This window comes from Muntiacus reevesi, chromosome 5 (genome assembly GCF_963930625.1).
Source record: "Muntiacus reevesi chromosome 5, mMunRee1.1, whole genome shotgun sequence".
Taxonomy (NCBI): domain Eukaryota; kingdom Metazoa; phylum Chordata; class Mammalia; order Artiodactyla; family Cervidae; genus Muntiacus; species Muntiacus reevesi.
The window spans coordinates 36925629-36952609 of record NC_089253.1 but is presented as its reverse complement, the minus strand read 5'-3'; the positions used below and the strand labels follow the sequence as shown (position 1 = coordinate 36952609).

General features: G+C 42.5%; 1 pseudogene; it reads left to right on the top strand.

The window, feature by feature from the left end:
* The first annotated feature begins 543 nt into the window (after window positions 1-543).
* Window positions 544-25447, top strand: LOC136169281 (pregnancy-associated glycoprotein 1-like; annotated as a pseudogene).
* The last annotated feature ends 1534 nt before the right edge of the window (window positions 25448-26981 follow it).

Here is a 26981-nt window from a genome sequence, read left to right as displayed (position 1 = left end):
CCAGATACTCAAAAGGTTTTTAAGGTTCTTCTGATTGCCCTCCTGCAAGCTCCTGCTCTGAGCTTGCCCACAGGGTCAAAATATAATTGGTTTGTCACTGAAAGAAAAACTGTGTCCTTGGGAGTTTTGACACAACCCCGAGGGCCTCACCAGCAACCTATTGCTTATCTAAGCAGAGAATTGCATGTAATTTCACGTGGGTGGCCCCACTGCCTAAGAGTAATTGGGGCAGTGGCTTTATTAGCACCTGAAGCTTTAAAAATAATTAATGGATGAAGCCATACTATATTGACTTCTTATGATGTGAGTAGAATCTTAAATTCTAAGGTTAATATTTGGATGACAGACAGTAGGCTTCTTAAGTATCAGTCATTGTTGTTAGAAGGACCAGGAGCTAAGATTAAAATTTGTGGAAATTTAAATCCTGCCACTCTCCTTCCTAAGAAGGAAAATGAAACACCTGATCACGATTGTTCCCAATTCCTAACTTTAAACTATGCAGCTTGGGAGGATCTAATGGATACCCCATTAGACAATCCTGACATGGAAATATTTACTGATGGCAGTTCTCTTGTTCGGGATGGAGAGTGTAAAGCAGGTTACACCGTGGTGACTGCTGAACAGGTTTTAGAAGCAAAATCTCTCCCCCAGGGAACCAGTGCTCAGTTAGCGGAGCTTGTGGCTCAGACCCGAGTTCTAGAACAAAGCAAAGGGCAGCGGGTAAATGTCTACACTGATTCTAAGTATGCTTATTTATTTTACATACTCATGCTGCAATATGGAAAGAAAGACAGTTTAAAAGAGCAATAAGAGAACTTATTAAACATTTCAGAGAGATCGAGAGACTTTTAACTGCTATATACTGTCCTGAAGAAGTAGCTGTTATGCATTGCAAAGGACACAACAGGGATGGGAGTAAATTAGGTGAAGGTAATCAGCTTGTTGACTGTCAAGCCAGAAAAGTGGCACTATACGAAGCCCCCTCACTTCAGATGCCTTTGATATTGACAGGTCCTGTGGAACAGGAAAAACCACAATATACTGAGGAAGAATTAGAAAGATATGAGAAAAGTGGAGCAAAGATTACTGATAAAGGATGGTTACTGTCTGAGGATGGATGATTAATAATTCCTGAAAGTGCTCAAAGGAAAATTCTTAAAGGTTTACACCAGAGTCTTCATTTGGGTGTAGACAGTACTTACCAGATGGTTTCTCGTTTCTTTGAAGGAAAAAATGCAATGAAAACTTTAAAGAACATTATCAAAAGGTGTGAGGTATTTCAGAAAAGTATCCCAAAGCCCGAAAAGCTAGCAATATCTGGATTACGATGAAGTGGAAAGTATTCTGGAGAGGACTGGGAAATTGATTTTTCTCATATGCCAAAAACTGAAGGATATTCTTGCTTACAAGTTTGGGTGGATACTTTTGCTGGACGGATTGAGGCATTTCCATGTCGTAGTGAACAAGCTAAGGAGGTTATAAAGATTTTAATCCTTGGAATTATCCCCAGGTTTGGACGGCCATGAGCCTTCAGTATGACAATGGCTCCACCTTTAAAACTGCTGTAACTCAGGGGTGTCAAAAGCTCTTGGAATAGAGTATCACTTACACTGTTCCTGGAGACCCCAATCCTCAGAAAAGGTTGAAAAAGATACTGAAATCATCAAAAGACATCTGCACAAATTAACTCAAAGACGCAGGACAGTTGGATTAAAGTCTTACCCATAGCTTAATGAGGGCTCAATCTACCCCCAAAAAGGAGGGACTGTCCCCCTTTGAATGTATTTATGGAAGACCTTTCTGACACACAGACATTGTTATAGACTCTGAAGCCTTGGACTTGAATAATTATGTAACTCAGCTCTCAGTTTTTCAACAGGTATTAACAGAACTCCCTGAGATGACTCTTCTGAGTCATCTGAGAGATGACCCAGCTTCTGAGTCAAGCAAGCCTCTATTTGAGCCAGGAGCAGAGGTCCTTATAAAAACATTGGGGCCTAGGGACCCATCCCTCGAGCCCCACTGGGAAGGCCCTTACCAGGTTATTCTTTCTTCTTCCACTGCTGTCAAAGTACCAGGAATTGATTCATGCGTACATCACACTCGAGTTAAGAGGTGGCACCCTGACCATAACTAAGTGACTTCATTTTATGTCTTTATTTTCTATGCTCTGAGTTTGTACTTTTCAGATGGGCCTGATAATCTATGTGAGCCTAGTTATGCTGACGCCAAAAATCCTGAGTCTGCCATTGGATCCTCAAGACAATGTCTTCCTTTCCTGGGCTCACTCCTATGCAGCATTTCACAATCAGTCTAACAGCTGGGTCTGTGGAGCACTCCCCTCCTCATCAGTGGAAGGCTTCCCATGGTGGACATCTCCACTTCAAGGAAATAATTTATCCAAGTCTGCTAATACCTTCAACAGCATTCATATGTGATGCCTCTTCTTCATCTGAAGACATCTAACAACCCTAAAATGGACGGGCGCAGCACGTTGTACTTTAACAATGGATATAATGTGACTTTTAATTTTGATTACACATTGTCTCGGTTCAATGACGAGTTTGCTACATATAAGGCAAATAGGTCTAAATCTCATGGTTTTTTACCTGACGTCTATCAAATGTGGAATGAGGTTATATGGTTAACTCCTGAAAAAGGATGTCTAATATCTACTGCCCCTATATGCTGGAACAAATAGAGCCATCCCCAGAAGTTAGTCGGCATATTAAGTATAGTGATTGGAAACACTTGGGATTTTTGCCTCAGGAAATATGAATATAATCATTCCTTTGTTTTCCAACCCCAATTCAGGTCCTCCCTTTGTCTGGCCAGGCACTGATTGGGACTGGATATCTCAGTCACGCTGGCTTGCTCCATTCGGGACTTAGTGGATATGTGGCTCTTACCTATAGGCATGGCTTTCCCCTGGTTAGATAGGGAGATGCACCCAAGGCCTAGCCTTTACTCATGGCTTTATATTTTCAGAGCTTTCGAAAAAGCCTGCTAATTTACCCCACCTTAAAATCCGGTGGGCAAGGCCTGTATTTCACTGGTATGATTATTTGACTGCAGTGTTTGTTCCCTCTTTGGGAACTACAGATGCTATGCTGTTAGTGGATGCTTTGACTAATTTTACTCAAAAGGCATTACAAGAGTCTCAAAAAGCTATTTCAGCACTTAATGCTGAACAAGCACAAATTAGAAAGGTGATTTTACAAAAAAGACTAGCTTTAGCTATTCTGCCAGCTGTGCAAGGAGGAACTTGTGTCATTATTCACACCCAACGCTGTACTTATATACCTGATATGAGCACTGATGTCACTCATTTTACTAAACGCATGACCACGATGATTGGGGCTATGGAGACTCCTGAAGCCTCAATTGCCTCACTCTGGGAGACAGTAACTAGTTCCCCATGGTGGACAACGATCTTAATGACAATAATTCTGATTGTTCTATTTTTGCTGTTTGTCCCTTGCATTGGTAACTACGTAACTGGATTTGTTTCTAGTCAAATGAAATCTTTTAAGTTACAAATGTTTGTCCGATCTCCTATCAGTGCCACAGCCTCCTCCAACTATTCCTTGGGGTCCCTGGATCAGAGATCCTCAGTATGAGGGTTAAGAGAATACATTGCCTTAACAATTTAGGGACCACGCCCCTTAACAGCAAGACGTTATTATGGAATGAAAATAAAGCCCCTTTCCCTTGGCAACATTATTCTCATAAAAGAAAAGGGGGGAGTGAGAGAGTTAATTCCTAGGCAGATTGATAAGAGGTCCAGGGTTCTCCAAGGAGAGAGGTGCCTTAAATTCTCAAGGAGGAAGAAAAGAAAACTTTTCCTTGTCCCTCTACATTGCTTATGATTATATAACAATAATGTATGCTGCTTGAGGACAGTCTCTGGAAAAAAATAACCTTCTGGTTAACCCTGTTATCTTAAGATGTAATTTATGGCAGTAGGTCTAGTGAGGTGTTTACAACCTTCAGACATTCTTTTGATTCACTGTAATAACTAATTTGAGAGTATATAACTCCATGGCTAACACTAGCAAGTGGGTATTCTTTCTGCCCCCTTCTGATGCTTATCTCAGTAGTTTTCTCTATCTCCTTTATACTTTAACAAAACTTTATTACACAAAAGCTCCCCATGAAGAAGCCTCATCTCTGTTCCTGGATTGAATTTTCCTCTGGAGGCCAAGAATCTCGGCAGTTTTGAGTGGTTCAGCAACAGCGTTTCATTGTCACCTTGCTTATTTAAATTATATGCTGAATACATCATATGAAATGCCCAACTGGATGAAGCATAAGTTGAAATCACGATTGCTGGGAGAAATATCAATAACCTCAGATATCCAGAAGACATGGGCCTAATGGCAGAAAGTGAAGAGGAACTAAAGAGTCACTTGATGAAAGTGAAAGAGGAGAGTGAAACACCAGGCTTAAACTCCACATTCAGAAAATGAAGATCATGGCATTTGGTCTCATCACCTCATAGCAAATTGATGGGGAAACAATGGAAACAGTGAGAGAATTTATTTGGGGCGGGGGCTCCAAAATCAATGCAGATGGTTACTGCAGCCATGAAATTAAATGATGCTTGCTCATTTGAAGAAAAGCTATGACAAACCTAGACAAAATTTTTAAAAGAAGAGACATTACTTTGCTGAAAAAATTCAGTATAATCAAAGCTATGATTTTTTCCAGTTGTCATGTATGGATGTGACAATTGGACCACAAGCAATAGTGAGTGATGAAGAACTGCTACTTTTAAACTGTGGTGTTGGATAAGACTCTTGAGAATCCATTGGACTACAAGGAGATCCAATCAGTCAATGCTAAAGGAAATCAATCGTGAATATTTATTGGAAGGACCGATGCTGAAGTTGAAGCTCTAATACTCTGGCCAACTGATGTGAAGAACTTACTCATTAGAAAAGTCCTTATGACTGGGATAGTTTGAAGGCCAGAGGAGAAGAGGACCACAGAGGATGAGATGGTTGAATGGCATCACCGACTCGATGCACATGAGTTTGAACAAGCTCCAGGAGTTTGTGAAGGACAGGGAGGCCTGGCGTGCTGTAGTCCATGGGGTTGCAAAGAGTCGGACAAGACTGAGGAATTGAACCGAACTGAACATACCCTATAGCAAATGGTATTTGTAATTGGTGTGTTTCTCCAGCAAGACTGGGTTTCCCCAAGGCCCCAAACACATATCCCCAATCAATTAGTCTGCACCCAGGCACAGAAGTCAGCATCTAGCATTCACAAGGCATTGGATGAGTTCTGGTTGCAGGGGGACCTCCATTTTATTTTACATAATGGAATAAAGGACACATTTATCCTCCTGTCTCAAACAACTCCAAAGTAGACAAGATAAATGAAAGAGCAGTTTGTTACATCGAACATCAGGCAGCAGAGAATGGATTCCTGATCTGGGGAGCAAGCAAGGTGAATTCTACAATTGCCCCAACTCTAGAAATGATTTCTAACATACCCATGGAAGTGTTATCTAGGCAGAGACAAATGGCTTCTCTAAGAAGAGAGATTTGAGACTCTAGATAGTTAAAATTCACAGGAGAGAGCTACACAGAGAAATCTGTGGCAGGGTGCAGGGGATACCCCTCCAGTTTTCAGCAGAGAGTTGATAGTACTGGTCACTAATATAGGGAGCAATTCTTGAGTCTCAAATTGAGCCAGGTCTAATTGTGTCCCCACTCACCAGTGTGCAAATTACTCATAATTCCCATGACACCAGTATGGCCCTGAAGACAATATTGCCTTGCTAGTGTGGAACAGTAAACCTGGTCTAAAGGCTGGTCTCATCTCAGCTAAAAATACTGGACAGCAAGCCTTCCAAAAGTACAATTGTTTCCAAGAAATTAACAGTGTTTGCAAACAGTGCCAGGAGTAATTTATAAAAATCAAAAAATATCCGGCACCCAAAGGGTAAAAATGGCCATATCCAATATCCAATTTAAAATTTCTATATGAATTGTGAAAGTATTTGTCCTAGGTCGATACAATCCTCTAATTAAGATAAATAAATGCATTTTAGAATAAAAAAAATTCCAATGTGCAAAGAAGAAAGAAAATATTCATAATGAGGGAAAAATCAATTAGTAAAAACACAGTTAAAATGTACACTGCATAATTAGCAAGGAAGAACATTAAAATGCTTACTAGAAAAATAATCCTTACATTCATGAAGCTGAAGAACATTGAGTATGTTAAATAGAGACATGGAAAATCGGAATGGAAAGACTTTGGGAAAAAAATAATTGTCCATCACAGAGACTTGAAACTAAATATTTGTAAAATATATGTAAACAATACTAAAATACATACAAATGGAATCCCACAGGAAGTGAAAGGAGAATAGAGAAAAGAACTTCATAATTATTGGCTGAGAATTTTCCAGATATGATGAAACCTTTGAACCAATTAACACAGAAGCTTGTTTAATTCAAGGACAAGAAATATGACAACAATTCAAAGGCACATCATAATTCATTATTTAAAACAATCAACCAAAGAAATGTAAACAGAAGTAAAAACAGACACAGTAGAACAAAAAAATGGGACTGACAGCAGATTACGCATACAAAACAATGTTAGCCAGAAGACACTGGCACCACATCTTAGAGTGCTGAGAGAAATATAATTGACTCAGAATTTTATAGCCAAGAAAAATACATATAAGAAACAAGATAAAATACTTTCTCAGACATGTAACGACTACAAGACTGCATCACCACCAACAGACCAATGTAATAAAAGTTTTATAAAGGGTCTCAAGTAAGAAGGAATTTAAAAGGAAGTGGAAATCTGGATCTACAGGGGAATGAACGGTACCCAACATGATAAACATGCAATATATATTGAAAGGTAAATATAGGGACATCCGTGGTGTTTCAATGGTTAAGGAACTGCTTTGCAATGCAGGGGAGGTTGGTTTGTTCTTTTGTCAGAGAACTAAGATCCCACATGCCACTGAGTAACTAAGGCTGCATGTCTCAAATACAGTTTACATGTTTCAAGTACTGAGCTTGCCCTCCTCAAATAGAAAGTCCCTACCACAAGGAAGACCTGCATGCCACACTAAGACCCAACAGAGTCAAAGAAATGAAAAATAAAAATATAATTTAATAATTATTACTAATTACCATAGTTAATAATGATAGATGGGCAAGTTAAAGATGCATACCATGGATCTTAAAGCTATTAAAAAACAGTTATTGTTAATAAATGACAAAGGATAAAAAAGGGAATCATAAAAACTACTCAGTCACAAAGAAGTCAGGGATAAAAAGAGAAATGGAAAGAAAGAACATGGGACAAGTTGAAGATAAAGAGCAAGATGATAGAATTAAACTCAACTAGAGAGAAAATTAGAGGGGAAAAGGAAAGATATTCCCATTTGAATGCAGAGTTCCAAAGAATAGCCAGGAGAGATAAGAAAGCTGTCCTCAGTGATAAATGCAAAGAAATAGAGGAAAACAACAGAAGAGAAAGACTAGAAATGTCTTCAAGAAAATTAGAGATACCAAGGGAACATTTCATGCAAAGATGGGATTGATAAAGGACAGAAATGGTTTGGAATTAACAGAAGCAGAATATATTAAGAAGAGGTGGCAAGAATGCACAGAAGAGCTGTACAAAAAAGATCTTTACGACTTAGATAATCATGATGGTGTGCTCATTCACCTAGAGTCAGACATCCTGGAATGTGAAGTCAAGTGGGCCTTAGAAACCATCACGATGAACAAAGCTAGTGGATGTGATGGAATTCCAGTTGAGCTATTTCAAATCCTGAAAATGATGCTGTGAAAGTGCTGCACTCAACATGCCAGCAAGTTTGGAAAACTCAGCAGTGGCCACAGGACTGGAAAAGTTACCTATTCATTCCAATCCCTAAGAAAGTCAATTACAAAGAATGGTCTAACTACCTCACAATTGCACTCATCTCACATGCTAGTAAAGTAATGCTCAAAATTCTCCAAGCCAGGCTTCAGCAATACATGAACTGTGAACTTCCAGATGTTCAAGCTGGTTTTAGAAAAGGCAGAGGAACCAGAGATCAAATTGTCAACATCCACTGGATCATTGAAAAAGCAAGAGAGTTCCAGAAAAACACATACTTCTGCATCATTGACTATGCCAAAACTTTCGACTGTGTGGATCACAATAAACTGTGGGAAATACTTCAAGAGATGGGAATATCAGACCACCTGACCTGTCTCTTGAGAAACCTATATGCAGGTCAGAAAGCAACAGTCAGAACTGGACATGGAACAACAGACTGGACCCCAAAATGAAAAGGAGTATGTCAAGGCTGTATATTGTCACCCTGCTTATTTAACTTATATGCAGAGTACATCATGAGAAACGCTGGGCTGGATGAAGCACAAGCTGGAATCGAGATTGCCAGGAGAATTACCAATAATCTGAGATATGCAAATGACATCACCTTTATGGCAGAGAGAAGAGGAACTAAAAAGCCTCTTGATTAAAGTCAAAGAGGAGAGTGAAAAAGTTGGCTTAAAGCTTAACATTCAGAAACTAAGATCATGGCATCTGGTCCCAACAATTCATGGGAAATAGATGGGGGACAGTGGAAACAGTGTCAGACGTTAATTTTTTGAGCTCCAAATTCACTGCAGATGGTGATGGCTGCCATGAAATTAAAAGACACTTAACCTTGGAAGGAAAGTTATGACCAATCTAGATAGCGTATCAAAAAACAGAGACATTACTTTGCCAACAAAAGTCTGTCTGGTCAAGGCTATTGCTTTTCCAGTGGTCATGTACGGATGTGAGAGTTGGAGTGTGAAGAAGGTTGAGCACTTAAAAATTGATGCTTTTCAACTGTGGTGTTGAAGAAGACTCTTGATAGTTCCTTGGACTGCAAGAAGATCCAACCAGTCCATCCTAAAGGAGATCACTCCTGGGTGTTCATTGGAAGGACTGATGCTGAATCTGAAACTCCAGTACCTGGCCCACCTAATGCGAAGAGTTGTCTCATTGGAAAAGACCCTGATGCTGGGAGGGATTGGGGGCAGGAGGAGAAGGGGATGACAGAGGATGAGATGGTTGGATGGCATTATCGACTTGATGGACGTGGGTTTGAGTAATCTCTGGGAATTGGTGATGGACAGGGAGGCCTGGCATGCTGCAATTCATGGGTTCGCAAAGAGTCAGACACGGCTGAGTGACTGAACTGACTGACTGAGAGTTAACCCCGGGCTTCCCTGTTGGCTGAGAGGTTAAAGCGTCTGCCTGCAATTCAGGAGACTTGGGTTCGATCCCTGGGTCGGGAAGATTCCCTGGAGAATGAAATGGCAACCCACTCCAGTATTCTTGCCTGGAGAATCCCATGGATGGAGGAGCCTGGTGGGCTTCATTAGTCCATGGGATCACAAATAGTTGGACACGACTGAGCGACTTCATTTTCACTTTGACTTTCAGAGTTAACCCCTCAGATGTGAACCCAGACTGAAGATATAACCCAGGGCCCAGACGAAAGCAGATCCCCATACACTGCTCTTTGCTGCCGAAACAGAGCCTGCCAATCTCCAGGGCCCCATGTGCCTGGGCACAGAACAGCCCCAAATGTTTATATGGGACAGTAAATTAGAAATCTTCCATCATACAAAGTGTATGCTCTGTTTATAAAGAAATTGCATTAGAAATCAATGTTCACTGGACAGAAGAAGAATTAGGTGATAGCATAGTGTGGACCTTCCCTCTTTTACTGCTCTAACTCTTCTCAGGAGGGAGCAGATAAATTGACAGGACTTACGTCTTTTCAATACTAGACATACTTGACCTGGGATACAAGTTTCATTTTCATGGTTCAGTCTCCTCTCTCTTCTCCTCTCTTGCTCATCCTGAGCAACAGGTACTGCTCCCCTAAACCACAACTGAATCACTACCAAAAATCCGGATGATATTTGCCAAGTCTTTTGCATGCATCAGTGAAAACTTGTTTCCTCCTATTTTGCACCTCTGGATCTTTTCAACGAACAATGTCTCTTGACCTATATCCTGTGATCCTTGTCCTCTCTCACTTGCAGTAATGTTCCCATCCACAGGGCCTCAATTATACCCAGTGGAATTCCTGCTGAGAGTGGCCATAATACATGGAAAAAGAGAAAGAACACAGGCAGTTCCTTACTCTCCTCTCTTGTTTCTTCGCTACATACATTCACTGAAAACCTGTGTAGCAAGTCTGTTACATACAGATCTTCAAGTTGAAAACTTTCAAACATGTAAAAGTGCATTTGCATGTGCAATCCCATCAGTTAGTTCACAGATCTGACACACACTGCCGTGGGCACATCCCAGACAAGTGGGTGTGCTTTGTGTACTTTATTGTACAGAAGTGCATGGAGGACAATGGTGCAGTGTTTTATTTCAAGCCTACGCTGTCTGGACGGAAGCATAAGCACAGTGGTGATGTAGATGGTACTACTACTCTACTTTTAAAATTGTGCTTAGTTGCTCAGCTGTATCTGACTTTTGCAACCTATGGACTGTAGTCCACCAGGCTCCACTTGCCATGGGGATTCTCCAGACAAGAATACTGAAGTGGGTTTCCATGCCCTATTCAGGTACTGTTTGTTTTATTGTGTTTGTTTTTTATGTATTATTTGTGTGAAAAGTATCATAAAGCTATTAAACTACTGTAATATATAGCCAATTGACTTAGTTGGCTACCCAAGTAACTTTGCTGGACTCATGAAAAAGTTGTGATTTTTCAATACCCTTTTGAAATGTAACTTGTTCATATACAGGGGACGTACTGTTCTGCTAAAACCTGTGGATGCAAGAGTGAACACGTCCCCTCCAGGTCCAAGGAAAGTCACAGTCTTGGTTAGGATTTTAGAGGAAACATGAGTTCTCCATAATTCTAGCCATCTCAGTCCTTCAAAATACCTTTATCAGAGCAAACAAATACTAAAGTAGAAATAGTCATTGCATTTCTACTCACTTCTAGAAAGTATTGCTAACTCCTCAGTACTGGATATTGCAATGCTGGTGGACTAGATGGAGAACTGATGTGAACAGAAATAAGGAAGTTCAGAAAGGTAGGTCAGAATGTGAGGTAGCAAAGACAAGATATTTAGAAGCTAAAGAATTGAGAGAGATTTGGGACCTGAGTTGGAAAAGCAGTTTTCAAAACAAATTGGGTCATGTGGTATGTATAATCCTCACTTCAAATGAGATAGATGAAACTGGAGCCCATTATACAGAGTGAAGTAAGCCAGAAAGATAAAGACCAATACAGTATACTAATGCATATATATGGAATTAAGAAAGATGGTAATGATAACCGTATATGCAAAACAGAAAAAGACACAGAAGTACAGAACAGACTTTTGGACTCTGTGGGAGAAGGCAAGGGTGGGATGCTTTGAGAGAACAGCATCGAAACATGTATATTATCAAGGGTGAAACAGATCACCAGCCCAGGTTGGATGCATGAGACAAGTGCTCGGGTATGGTGCACTGGGAAGACCCAGAGGAATCGGGTGGAGAGGGAGGCGGGAGAAGGGATCGGGATGGAGAATACATGTAAATCCATGGCTGGTTCATGTCAATGTATGGTTAAAACCACTACAATATTGTAAAGTAATTAGCCTCCAACTATTAAAATAAATGGGAAAAAAAATAAAACAAGGAAAAATATGAAAAAAAAAATCCTCATTTCAGTCCTTAGAAGATCTCTACTGACCATTCTGTCTCTTTTTTCTGGTGCACAGTTCAGATCCATCTATCTGTTTCTCATTGTTTCCCCTTTCCCCTGGCTTCCACACTGTGCCCAGCCATTCAGCTTCATCCATTCAGAAAAGGTTTATTCTTTAAGGCAGGCACTTGTGACCACCTGCAAAATTATCTATTCTTTGCTTCTCTTTCAAAACTGAAAATAGTTTGTTATATAGCTATGAGCCCAGTTGCTACAGGATTGCATTTCCTGTACATCCGTGCTCTTAGTCATGACTGGTGACTTCGAGATGCAAGCAGACCTAGAAGAGGGATTTCTTGGAAGATTGCTTTCAAGGAGCTGACTTAGCTGAGAGATGAGACTCTTCCCTTCCCCACCCTTTTCCTAACTTTTGTTTGGATTGTATTTGTGATGGCTGGAACTCCTGTAGTTGTATTGGACAATCATGTAATGTTGGAGATGGATTATACCCAAGCTCTGGCTGACCCACCTCCAGCTTTGTTTCAGTGGGAGTGAAAAATCAAGTTTATCTTGCTAAAGTTATGGTTGTTTTAGTTTATTTCAATGCATGTCCAAACTTAATCCTGATACTCCTATGTGTTTAATATGATATAGCCTTATTATTTTGTTGTATTTAATGAATATATTTATATTTTACATTTCTCATATTTTTTTATTTTATAAATTGATGCATAAAGCCCAGGTATACCTAAATTTTATAAATGCAAAATTATGATCACAAGCATGCTTTCCTACAGATTTTTCATTTTTATACTTTCTATTCTTATTTCCCCTCTTCTTTTCTCCATATTTGTACAGCTTGGGCCATTTCCTCTCTTATAACCTCATCCATATCCATATCTGCAGGCCAAAACAGACTGAGAGCTGTGTGAGGAGAACCAAAAAAGAATGAAATACAGGGACATGAATGAAGGATGGTAGCCCTTGTTACTCATGATGAATGCTCTGTAGTAGGATCACATTCCCTTGCCCTTCTGTGGACCCACCACTCCCAGGTTTTCCATGACTATGGAAAATACTTTGTCCAGTGGAATTTGAGTAGAGTTGATAAAATACTTCCAAATCGAAGTATTATTTTCTGTCCCACGAGCTGGGAGGCAGATGTAATGACAGAAACTGGAGTAGCTATTTTAGACCAGAGTTAAGTAGCAAAGGTGGAAGATGTGACAAGGAAGAAATGGGTCCCCATCTCTCTGGAGAGACCTGCACTACCATTATATGAAAGAGAATTGAAATTGTAATCTATTTAAGACAATCATATTTAGGGTTTGATTACAGTAGTTGAACCTGTAACCTTACACTCACAATAGAATAACTGATCTTTGTGTTAGCCTTGTCTTGACATTAGAGTATGAATGAGACAAGATCTACTGATGTGTACTTACAAGTGAGTCAAGTGACAGCCCTGCCCTCTGGAAGCTGTGGTCTAGTGTGGGTTTCAGAAACTCTGGCAAGAATAAAGCCACATGGCCAGACAGTCAAGATGCTGTCAGAACACTTGGGAGGGGAACCTAAACCAGTCCTGGTCTCAGGAGGTTGCTTGAAGCAAGGAACAATCCTCTATCAGTCTCCATAAATAGGCCATGGTGCCAAGTTTCATGTAAAAGTGATGCATTTCAAATTCCTTCCAGAGTGCTTTCCCTTTTGATCCAGTGCTTAAGATATGCGTTTGAGACATGGTTTGGGAAAATTGCAAATGCCCCAGGGTAACTAAGCCAGTAAGACACAATTCTGAGCCTGACTACCCTAGCGCCTGTGATCTGCTAAAGGGAAGCACAGACTGAAAGCCAGTGTGCTGCAATTACAGAGTAGCCCCTGATTGCTGCAAGTAGACAAGTTCTGAGCGGGAATGAAGACCTAGTGCAGTCAAAATTAAAAACAAAAACAAAAACAAATTCTCCCAAAGAAACCAGTGTAGTCCCATGGGAAGCAGGACAGGAAAAAGGATGAAACCAACCTGGACCTGATTTCATGCAAGTCATGAAGAGGGAAGTTATAATCTGTTTTCACATGGAATTTGGGGCACAAGTCGTGCCTCAAACGTGCCCCAACCCAAGGTTAGGGAGCTGGGATTTCTCTCTCCTACTAGAACTTCAATCTCATCCTGCAACTACACCAGCTGGTGTCTCTGAGCTATTGTATTGGATCCTCCAAAGACAAATCAAAGGTGACACTAGAATCAGAAGACAACAGACTTCCGGAAAATGAAACCTCAGATCATGTCTAGATTTCTTCACCCACTCTACCATCTCCAGCATCGTATGTGGAATGCTGTGTGTAAAAAAAGCCCATGGGTCTCTATAGGTAAACATTTTTTTCTAAACTGAACTTATAATTTAAATAGGAGTATAGTCTATTTACAGTATTGTAGTAATATTAGTTGTGTGGGCAATTAATTCCCTTATACATACAGAGGCATCCATTCTTTCTTAGATTCTTTTCCCATACAGGACATTACAGAATACTGAGTAGAATTCCAGTGCTGTACAGTAGGTCTTTGTTCATTATCTATTAAATATAATAGTATACATATATTAATCTCAAACTTTCAATTTATCCCTCTCCCACCTTGCCACTGTGGTAACTGTATTGTTTTGACCAAGGGAAGTGTCTAGACACTTTTTGGATCAGAGTCTTTGTTTGTTAGAGTGTAGTGCCAGGGAAAGCAAACATGAGAGACACTCATTTGAGATGATGCTAAATGATGAGAAGGGCCTGGCCATGCAAAAAGATGGGAGAAAAGCATTCTAAATGTGGGAAGTAACCACTGCTAAGAACCAAGGTAACAAAACTTAATAAATGGTTATCATTCTGCTGCCAACCATCCTTCCATGCATGGAAATTGACTTACAGGACAACCACCATGGCTTCATTCCGTACATCAGTTGTGAGTTAGCAGGAAGGAGCCATATCAACCTTCCCAAGAAGGAAGACTCTGGGGCTATCACAAGGCTGAATCAGCTCTGGACTCAGGGAAGTGTACACATACTGTTTATCACCAGGAGCATCAGGTGCCAAAGACACCACCAATGCCTTGACTATCTCCATGTACTTGTTCTCAGGTGTAGAGACACCAAGGAACTGATAGAGCAAAGAAACAAGTAATCACTCATGTTTCATTTTGCCCTGTGTGGTTCCCATGGCCTTTGACCACACTGCTCTCTGCCCAAAAATTCTTTCCTCTATTGCTTCGTCAAAGGTGGCTTGTGAATAACATAAGTCCCTGACTCTGAAGCCTGGTGGCTGAAACTTAACCCACAATCAGCTGGGACCCAGAGATGCCCAACCTTGTCCTGTGTTTCTGTCCTTTTTCTCCAACCAGATTCATAAAGCAAAGACCCTGAAAAACATAAATGTGATTGTAATTCTACTCAAAGCCTTTGAAGCTCCAAGGTCGCTTGGAGCATCAAAGAGGGAACACATCCCCTTCATCCAGACTAGTTTCAAAGCCCAAATTTGCTCAGTCAGGGGTTCCCTGAGGAAACATAAGACACTTACCTAAGTTGCCAGAAGACTGAGGAGGGAATGTTTATCACTGTGAATGCAGGTTCATGTTACCCAGGCAGCCAAGGGTCTGTGTTGTGTGAATGAGGAGCAGGTGTTCTTTGGATCCTAAGTTGGGAGTGAGTCAGTCACCACATGCACGACTGCCTCCTGGGGTCACTACAGCTGGGGTTTCCCCACTGTACCTTGAACACAGAAGAAACAGCCCTGAATATTGCTTTCCTGCTGCTACATGGAGGTAGGTCTGCTGACAAAATCTTGGCCAGGCTTGAGGGGTGACAGGAGAGAGACTTCCACTCTGGTGCTGGCAAATATCTGAGAGCTGCCCAGCAGTGGATGCAATTGAGCTTTCGCTCATCTTGCCCTTCCTGGAAGTGTCCTAGCCTGAGAAACAGAGTTCCTGGGTCCCAAGTCTTCACTAACTTACCTGCAGCCTTAAGCTGAGTCATACACATCAGGGTTCAGTTTCCATCTCTTGGATGAGGGAGACTGGACTTCCTGCAGAACACTTGTTCCAGACTGAAGCTCAGTGCCAATCAGCGGACAAATGGCTCAGAGGGGCGTGTTGCTGAGGATGCTGAGGCTTCCTCTGGTCGGCAGGGGTCTGTAACTGTCTGGTGATGTTACTGGGTCCTGGGCTCAGGACTGGGGGTGATGGAACACGTGGCATACAGCTGCTGTGACAACGACGACCTTAGAGGCCTTTCCCCCTGGAACTTACCATCACTTGGGTTCTGTGGGTTGAGATGAGGCAGTTATAAGTCAGAAGTTACCAATGATGAAGCTTGTAGATTCTTCAGCGGAAAACAAATTTAGGCTGATGAATCCTCTGTCCTAAAAAACTCTGGGAACAAGATACGCCAGGACTCTTAGACAAATTTTGTAGTATTTTAAACAGTGTTTAAAGTAGGTCATCTTTTGGATGACCTGCCATTTGCTCTCTGGCTTGGGATGATGCCCATAGTTACAGTGGAATCAAAGGACCCCAGGGGGATGCTCTCCCTCTTCCCACGACTCAATAGCAGTGAGTACAGCTCTAGCCCTTCCACATCTGGGGTAGGAATTTCAGCAGAAATGACATGACCTACAAGTTTAACCGGATAACTCATGTAGGTCTGGCCCTCTGGTAGGCACTATTCTTTTCCCAGTGCTTCTTCCTTACCTCCTGGGTCCTGTGCAAGCTGCCCACCTCCTGGTTACTGGCTTCTGAATTCCTCCTCCCTTCACTTGCAGATAACTACGAGGTCCCACTTGTGGCTCACACCCTACTCAGGCCCAATCCCTCGCCTGAAGTTGGCACTAAAGAAGGGAAAACCAAGGAGTGGTCTGCCCAGTTCATTCTTTCTAAAAATGTCCACATTCCTTCTGCTTCCAGATCCTCTTCTGAATCATCAAGACCTACAGCTAGATGACTCAGTAGCTTAGCAAGAGAGTGGAGATGCAGATAGGGTTGGAGGTAAGGTTGTCAGGTGAGGGAGGATGGTTTTCAGATGACAAGAGAAGAGTTGGAGTAAAGAGCAGTGGTTATCCAAGCACTCACTCTTTGGAGACCTGCCTGAATCTGCTATCTTGGGCCCCTCAGGGTATCACTAAGAGAGAAATTTCATTCTATAAACTTCTTACTACAAAATGATTTCAAACATAACAAATATAAGAATGAAGAGTGTCATGGCCCTATACTTCACTATCCAGCATCAATAACTACAAAACTAATTCCTCAGTCCCAGAGGTTGCCATATACTGGAGACTATGCAACATCCAGGTGGTGGACAATTGAGTTCCCAGTGAAGACATTCTTGATTTGTACCAGGTCTTTCTCTCCTTGCTATGTTCTCACTTGTGGTGGGGAAAGGGAAGGAGGAAGAGGGAGAATAAAAAAGAAAAAGAGGGAGAGTCAAATCTCATCATGAGGAACCACCATCAAAACCCCATGTCAACAAGTGTACCTCCCAAAGACCCTAATTCCTAATTCCATCTCAATGGCAGTCAAGGGTGGGCACAATTCAATCCATAGCAGCTATGCAGATCTGTGTTTAAATCAAGACAAACCCTCATTTAATTCTCTTTTTTCCTCTTTATTTTTCCTGAAGTATTTTAGGGATGAGATGAACATTTCACAAAGTGTACATAATGAGTATTTGGGGTAAAATGATAAGATGTGAAAGAAATGCTCTTCTGTCCCCAATAAAATTACCATCTAATATCCAGTCCATGTACAAATTTCCTTGATTCACAAAAAGGAGTTTTCACAGTTTATTGAAAGAATATAATCATATGTTGCACTTGGTTGTTCTTCTTTAAGAAAAAATATCTTCCTCTCCCAATTTAAATGCCATTTATTTGTTCAGAAACTGGGAGGAAGCAGGGTGGTTTTTCTTACAGTTTGTCCCACTATTGGTTTTAGGGCAGGAGTCCACAATACCAGCACAGTGGGCCAGGACCAGTATCAGTCTTTGGTCTATTAGGAACCAGACCTCCACAGAAGGAGGTGAGCTGCAAGTCGGTGAGGCTTCATCTGTATTACAGCTGCTCCCCATCAGTCTCTCATCACCCCCAGAAAGGACAGTCCAGCTTGTTTTCCTGGAACTGTTTGTAGTTATATAACATATGCTTAATAGAACCAAAAAGAGCATAAATATTGATGATTATTTTCCTTTCTTAGTGCTCAGAATGGTGAGTTTGTGCCCTAACAGTCTATCACAGTGACAAATTAGATGTTGCCTATTAACATTTGGACACATTTGGCCAGCTTAAAATTAAATATTAAAAAACTCTGATCATGGGATCCAGCCCCATCCTTCATGGCAAATAGATCGAGAAAAGGTCAAAGCAGGACAGATTTTATCATCTTAGCCTCTAAAACCACTGTGAATGATGACTACAGCCATGAAATCAGAAGGCATTTGCTTCTTGGCAGGAAAACTATGACAAACATAAACAGTTGTTTGAGAAGCGGAAACATCATTCTGGCCAACAAACTGATAGATGTTTGGCCTTTTCATTTGGATTCCTAAACTTTCTGTCCAGTCCCCACTGGTCTTTGAAGTCCCTCAGCTTTCTGGTCCATCACAATTCCCAAGATTATTTTGTGTATTTCTTTACCAAGTCCTGAAATCAGCCTTCTCTTTAAGAATCCATGGATCGTATGATGGAAAATGTATTTAGAAGCTACATGGTAGACCCCAGCATAGTCAGTGTTATCAAGATGTCATTGCTTGTAGGCTTTACATTTGTCAGAGTAGGAAGTGCACATTTTCCTTAAAAAATAAAATAAAAGGGGATATAATTAGTTGGTAGAAACTTACTCTTTCAGTTCAAGATTTAAGACAGCAGGGTTTTAATTAAACTTCTTTATGTTATGTGTGAGCCTCTTTTTCTAGTCACTGAAAGGCTTACTTCAGAACATTAGTTTTAATTATTGTTTTGTTTTTACCTGTTAACATATATATGACTCTATCACAATAACAGAAGGAATATGAGGAACAATAAGTTGTTGAATATAGTTTCAGATTTCTTTCCTGTTTTTCTTTTTGTTTTCTTTGGTTTTGTTTTGGATGGGCAGTATTTTTGTTTTTCCTTAGAAGATATTCCACTCTGAATGTAGTCATAATTCTGAATTCTAAAGCCATTTAAGTAATGTGTTGTTATGGGCAGCTAGTCACCAACTTGATTCAATGAGATTTATCAGTCTTTGTTCTGTATTTGTACAGTTCAATTCAGTCGCTCAGTTGTGTCCTTCTGTTTGCAACGACTTGGACTGCAGCATGCCAGGCTTCCCTATCTATCACCAACTCCCAGGCCTTGCTCAAGTTCATGTCCATCAAGTTGGTGATGCCATCCAATGACCTCATCTTCTGTCTTCTTCTCCTGCCTTCAATCTTTCCTAACATCAAGGTCTTTTCCATTAAGTTAGTTCTTCCCATCAGGTGGGCAAATAATTGGAGCTTCAGCTTCAGCATCCGTTCTTCCAGTGAATATTCAGGACTGATTTCCTTTAGGATGGACTCGTTTAATCTCCTTTAGGTCCAAGGGACTCTCAAGAGTCTTCTCCAACACCGTAGTTCAAAGGGCATATACGTGTGTCATTTGTCAGTGATGTCATATTCCCCTTTTGGGATTTAACCACCAAAACTGAATTTAAACAACATGCAAAAATGAGCATTAAGTCTCAGTGTCCCACCTACATACACTTAGCAATACGAGGGACAGGCCTGGATAGATCCCATGCAGAAATAGGCCCTGGGAGTCCTGGATGAGTCATTAAACACAATTGTGTTTATTTTGGCTGCCACAGTTGTTCTGTCTTCTTTTATTGGGAAGACATTTCAAAATTATTTTTTTTATGTTTGCTCTGGTAGACAAAATTTTTCAAGGCATAGACCCTATGGGGAAATTGTATCAGAAATATGTCCATTTATCTTCAGCAGTGAAATTCATTGGCTTGTATGTCCCGGATGATCTTTCGTTATAAACAGAAAGGAAACAAACATGTTTAGTATGCATTCAGTCTCTTTGTAAATCAACTAACTTGAATTAAATTCCTCTCTGTCTCCGCTGCACTCCCAAGTCTAGGCCAGAAATAAAAAAGTGCAGAGACTGAAGGCTGATTTCCGCACATCATTGTGGAAATTGCATTCCAACTGTTTTTTTGGTAATAAAAATAGCTGCTAATATTAAAATCAGTAGATTGTACATAAATATCCAAACTTCTGATTCTATTGAAAACATGGACAACTGGCCTGCTTTCCAGCATGGTTGAAGTGAAGGAAAGGCTGCTCCCATTGGTTAGATCTGTGCTGCCCAGGGTCCAGCATGGCCACCTAGTCCTACTATCATTTATCTTGCCTCCGGGGGCCATGAGTTTGTGAGAACTAGACTGCTGGCTCTCTTAAGATAAAGACTACTTTTGTCTTGATCAACTTTGACTTTGAAGACTTTAACCCAGAACCCAATACACAGTACTTCCTTGTACATTTGTTGGATGATGTAAAATATCTTTTGGATGCATATGACATTTTTTCCAATACTGAAACCATGTAATTGAAGTACTACTCCGCCCTAAATCTTTGATGCAGACTGGCATCATAGGTGCCCCTTATCTCTGCCATTTGACCCACCAGCTAAGGCCAGTTGTATGTCCCTGGGCTGTCCCTGAAGTCTTCACTTTGCCATCGGAAAACTTATCCTCCTAGCAATCTCCTCTCCAACGAAGACAGCAATGCATATCTCATGAAGTGGCTAGGAAGATGACATGAAACCATGAATGTTGAATATGGCCCTTAGTATCCATTTTTATGATGTTCTTAGCAGTTTTTTTCCTTCAAGTAAGCAAGGTTCTAAATCTTCTTAGATGTCTATGCAGTTAGACGTTCTGCACTAACCCACTCCCTCCTTTTCCCTGTAGATGCTCTATGTGGGTAACATCACCATTGGAACACCCTCTCAGGAATTCCGGGTTATCTTTGACACAGGCTCATCTGACTTGTGGGTACCCTCCCTCTTTTGCACCAGCCCAACTTGTTGTGAGTACAGACACCCCATACTTGGACCATCTTTCATTTGCCCTGCCACCCTGTTTTGCACCCTTGGCCCTGATGACACTCATTTCTTGTCTACAGCTACACAAGTTAGGTTCAGACATTACAAGTCTTCCACCTTCCGGCCTACCCAAAAGACATTCAGCATTGCATATGGATCTGGGAGCATGAAGGGATTTCTTGCTTATGACACCATTTGGGTAACGTGTAAACAGAAGCTGTGTCAGGACTGCCTATGGAGTGACCACTGCTTGCAAAACAGATGCAGGAACATCTGGCAGGACCCTTCCTAGCCTAAGTCCCATAGATATTGGCCACCTTACCCACAGGAATCTGTCCCTGGGGAGGCAGTGCCTGTGGTGACACACAAGTAAACAGATTAGCTAGCCCAGAGAGTGGCTTGAGGTGTGGACTTGCAGCTTCTCTGCCCATGAGCAGTTCAAAGTTCATTTTGTTGGGAGCGAGAAGAGGGGAAAAAACACCCACTTTTATATTCTTAGACTGTTCCAGGCACTTCTAGGTAATAATTGTTTTAATCCTGCAACAACCCCACATATCAGGTAGTCTGATTAGCTCATGAGACATATGAGGAAGCTGAGGTGCAGACAGCAAAGGCTTTGCTGAGGTCACACATATGGTGAACAATGGAGCTAGGCTGACTTTTCAGGACTGCAGTTGCTGTGGGGTGTTTGGGGACAGGATAAAACTGATCTAGGGACCTTCTGGGAAGTCAAGGGCTTTAGGTATCCAGACTGGTAAACTGGAGGTCAGATAAGTCAGGGGCCCTGATAGATGAGTTCTCACTTTAGAGCACCGTTGAGAGTCTAATAAAACCTATGGCCTGCCTTCCCAACACACTTCAGTAGTTCCTCTCTCTCTCTCTCTCTCATACCCAAACACAGACATATCCCCAAAGTGAATTTCCCAGGCAGTAATTTCATAGATCCTTGCAAACAAGATTGTGTTTTCAGCTTCTGTCTTCCTGGACAGATGCAGAATCCACAGTACCTTACAGAGAATGCAGTCCATTCCTGTCATTAGGCCACAGTGATGCCAAAGAGAAGGCTACCTTATTTTCGGCTCATTTTGTCCAGAAGTGGGCACCGATGAGACCTGGCCTGACTCTTGGTTGCCCAACCTGTACAGAAGCCACAAGGCCAATTTGACTCACTCAGGTGGTGTCTTTCAGAGGGCCAGATGTTTTAAAATTCATAGCATCTCACAAATGGAACCCAAATTCCCCTCCCAGCTTGGTCTAACCATCTGAAGTGCACCAAAGACACAGCCCAGCCTCAATTCTTCTCTGAGGATCTAATGACAATGCACCCCATTCCAGTCCTAGCCCCACTTCAAATATCTGTAAGTGGGAATACTCTTCTCTCCCACAGATTGGGGACCTTGTAAGTACTGACCAGGTGATCGGTCTATGTGTGGCAGAATACAGGTGTGAGGGTGTACCTTTGATGGCATCTTGGGCTTGAACTACCCTGAGCTATCCATCTTTGGAGCTATCCCCATCTTTGACAACCTGAAGAATCAAGGTGCCATTTCTTAGCCTGATTTTGCCTCCCATTTGAGTAAGTAAGTCTGATATGGACAATGCCTTTTCTAAATTAGCTGTAAGATGTTTTCAGTTGCACGAAAATTATAGAACACTTGATAAAGAAGTATTCTGAGAGATAATCTAACCCAGGATAACTATAGCCCTAGGGCCACACCTAGCTTCACCACTGGCTTTTACAAATAATGTTTTATTGGAACACAACCATGCTCCTGGGCTCAAGCCCAGTAACTTGGTCTAGGGGACTGAGTGAGGAGGAAGACCAATGGAAGGCAACAGGAAACAAGTTGGAGGAAAAGGCAAAAGGATCTGCCTATGAATTTGATAAGGAAGGAAGGAAAAGGATGGTGGGTAGCTTTCCTTCCTCATTAGCATTTCATGGCAAGCTCAGGACTCGCTACCCAATTTGTAGGAGCCAGTGAAAAAAGAAAGTGTGGGACACAAAACAAAAGTGTGGGACCCCTTGTTCACTAAATATTAGGCATTTCAAAACGGGGAGAGCAGAGGTGGGTTCCCTTCTGAGCATGGGGCCCTTTGGACAGTAGAGGTCACAGGCCAGCGGAGCCAGCTCTGGGTGACCTGAACCCACATCCTTAGCACTCCCAGGCCTTGATTTTCTTGAAAAATGACATCTGGAGAAGGAGAGAGCCAAAATACTTCAGCAGACTGTCTCTGGGTGTCTGAGGACTCAGGTCACAGGAGGTCCAGGCATCTTCAGAAGACATAGTGGGTGGAGCCCAACCAGGTGACTCAGCTTGTAACCTCCTCGATGCCACTCATTAGCCAGTAACCAACCTCAGTCTGGTTCTCAATCGCTCCTAGACTCGATTTCTGCATCTGCAGATGGGGACCTTATTAGGGCCTTGATGGGTAAAGAAGCAAAGCTCTCAGACAGTGCTGTTGCTACTGTCCTCCAAATATTCCCTCCTCTATTTTCTCTACACATGCAGGGCAAAGGCAGTGTGGTGATGTTTGGTGGGGTGGACCAACACTACTACAAGGGAGAGCTCATCTGGGTACCATTGACACAAGCGGGTTCCGAGGTGGAGGCTAATGCCCCAGGATCACTCCCAGTCTCCACACACAACAAGGATCCCAGGGCCAACCTCTCTCCCTCTCTCTCTAATAGCACTACGTTTCATATTTTGCCGTCAATAACCTGCCCTCTATTATCTTCGCCATCAGTGGCATCAACTACCCAGTGCAAGCTCAAGCCTACATCCTCGAGGTGAGGGGAGGACCCTGAGGGATGGTTCTCAAATAGGGACTCAAAAAAACCCTTGGACTGCTGCTAGGAGGAGGCCGCCCTCTGCAGGCCATTTCGCACTATTGCAGATGCTGCCGAGCCCTGTGGCTGGGCCAGAACCTCCCACACCACCAACCACTTGAGAGTAAAGGCCAGTCTGGGACACTGATCATCCTGAAATAAATGCGGAGGTGCCGCAACATGCTGGCATGGTGGGAGTCTCAACGAGAGAGGAACACTGAGGTCCTCAGTGTTCAAGGAGCTTCAGTTCAAAATGAAACCTCAGATGCATGAACCCGGAAAGTCAGCACTAGCAGTTCCTGAAATAGGCCATGTGACAAGGAGAATGGCTGGGGACAGTCCCAGTGTGCTGTCCCAACACAGGGAATAGCACTCTCCCTCCCATTCTCGCAGTTTTCCTGGTTTGGATGACAAATTACATGGTCAGTCTAGTTCTCGGCTGCCATCTTCCCCTTGCTCTGGCCAGGTGATGCCTTTGTAAGTTGGGATACCTGACCCTTCTCTAGGGAGGCTGGATGCTAAGGTGAATATAGAGTGCATGGTGACTGCTCAGCCCCGGCACAGGGTGGAGGCTTCATGTCAGCTCCCTATGGGAGTTCAGAGCTGGAAGATGTGCTCAAACAAGGCTTTGAGGAACAGAGGAAATTTCAGGAACTCTAAAACCACAAACTCATGGAGCCATATGGAGTGTTGCTTGGTTATATGCAGAACTGCACTGGACTCCATGCAAATGGCATCACAAGGTGCTCTGCATTGGGGCACTGGGGACTTACTAGGGGTGATGAGGGCTACAGACTGACTGGTGGGAATGGGGAACCAGAGTAAGTTACCCAACCAAGCCTGAAGTGGCCAAAATGGGTGAGTGTGGACTGAAGGAGGCTTCCCAGAGCTCCTGAGTTAAGTCTTCAAGAACGTGTTGTGGGCACTGGTATATTTATGATGCATAACCAACAAGGAGTTACTATGTAGCACAGGGAAATCCGCTCAGTTATATGACAGCCTGGATGGGAGGGGTATCTCTGGGACCAGGATACATGGATTCAGATGGTTGAGTCCCTTTACTGTCCACCTGAAACCCAGAATATTGTTAATTAGCTATATTCTAACACAAAATAAAGTTTTTTAAATAAAGTACTGATTGTGGGGATGCAGGAGGAGAACTGGCATTCTCTGCAGAGAAAACAAGGAGCAGGAGTCAGAAGGAAACAGGGAGTGAGGAGAACCAGGGGCCACGCTTGTTCTTTTCTGAAAATTGTATTCAAGTGTGGCTGATCTTCAGTGTCGCCTTAAGTTCTGCTGCACAGCAATGTGACTCAGTTATACACAGGGAAAACATATGTTCTTTTTCGTATGCTCTTTCATGTGGTTTATCACTGGACATTGAATATAGTTCCTTATGCTCTACATTAGGACTTAGTTTTTTAGCATTCCTTGTTTCCCAACTCCCAGTTCTCCCCTCCCCCACACCCTTCCTCATGGCAACTGCAAGTACGGACCCTTTTTGGTTTTGGATGAACTCTCATATATCCCCTGCTAAAGGGAAAATCCTTTGGTACTTACCAAAAGAGGGAAATAAAACCAAGTGTGCTGGGTCTGGATATTTGTGGGAGTTACACATAGGGCTCAGGGTGACTGGTGTGTGTCTCTGACTCCCCCAGGATTCTAGAGGCCACCACCATACCACCTTTAAAGAGAACACAGTGAGTACATCTTCAGAGACCTGGATCCTGGGTGATGTCTTCCTGGGACTGTATTTCTCAGCCTTTGATCCAGGAAATGACAGGATTGGCCTGGCACAGGCAGTGTACATGCTTGGAGTGGTATAGGAATCAGTATGGCCGCCCCTAAGAAATACTCACTCACACTTAGGGTACTCCTGCCCAAGATGCTGGTGAACTGTAACTGGTGGTCTGCACACCCTATTCTCAGTAAAGAATAAAGGGTTTCACTCATAATGGTGTTGAAACAAATGGGTGCGTATGTTTGTGCCTGGGAGGTGTACAATGATCGGGAAGGATCTGGAACAAAGTCTGAATCACAGTAAAGAGGAGACAACTGCAACCGGCTTGGAAGAATGGGGAGATTCATTGAAATGTTTCTGGGAATCCAGGACAAAAGACTGAGAGCAAATATAAAGATCTGAATGACTGGACCCAAGAAATCATAGGTCATCATATTTCTCTTTCTCACCTTCACTCTTCTTTGAGGGTCTTAGCCTGACAACTTTCTTCCTTAAGGCTTCTGCACCTAGTGAGGGAGTCCAAGCTACCTGCCCTAGGGTTTTATATCCCCAAGGCATCTCCAATAAGGAAAAAGATTGCAGACATCAGAGTTCAAGTGTGTTCCCTGAATGACCCCCCTCAGACCACATGTACAGCCCCAGACCAGCCAACCAGGCCTGGCCATGGGGTCCTATGATTGGCTTTTCATGGTCATTGGCCCTGACCCAGAGGACACACATGATTCTCAGTTTCCTCCAGAACTTCATGACTGAAGCTGGGGAGAGGCAGACCCAAGGATAGCGACTGGGGGATGGTTTAGGCCATGGAAGTGTTTGTGATGACCCACCAACTCCACCACCTCCTCATTCAGAGGAATTCTAAGGGGTAATGATATAGACTGTTTTCATCCCATCTCAGATGAATTTATCACTGGGCTTCTCCTCCACGGGAGTTTGGGTGAGGTACTCATGCAGAGCTGGTTCCCTTTTGTGACCACACCCCAGTCACCAGCTCTCTGCCACATATGCCTGCTCTGTCCTTTCCAGTCCTACTTGTTAAGTGGTGGCCCCAGTGGATTCCTGAGACATCCCCCTCCTCCAGGGTCCAATATGCCCCTTCCTTGGCCTTCAATGATGCTGGGGAGAATGCAACGCTTGTTTCAGGGGGCCCAGGGTACACAGAGCCTTCAGCTTTTCTGAGCTTCCTCCTCTGGAGCTACTAACTCTTTGCTTGGAGTTGCCATGCTTATGCGCTTTTCAGTGGAAGCATCCGTTCTTTCCACCTGGAGGCCCTCAGTAGATGCCTCAGCTGAGACAGCAGGGGTCAGAGGTTGATTTCCTTTCAGATTGACTGGTTTGATCCTCTTGTTGTATAAGGGACTCTCAAGAATCTTCTCAAGCACCACAGTTCAGAAGCTCAATTCTTTGGCATTCACCCTGTCTTATGGTCCAGATCTCACATCTGTACATGATTACTGGAAAATCCATAGCTTTGACACTACAGACCTCTCTAGCAAAGTGAATCTCTGCTTTTTAATACACCATCCTGGTTTTTCATAGCCCTTCTTCCTTCCAAGGAGCAAGTGTGTTTTAATTTTAAGGTTGCAAACAAGACCCACAGTGATTTTGGAGACCAAGAA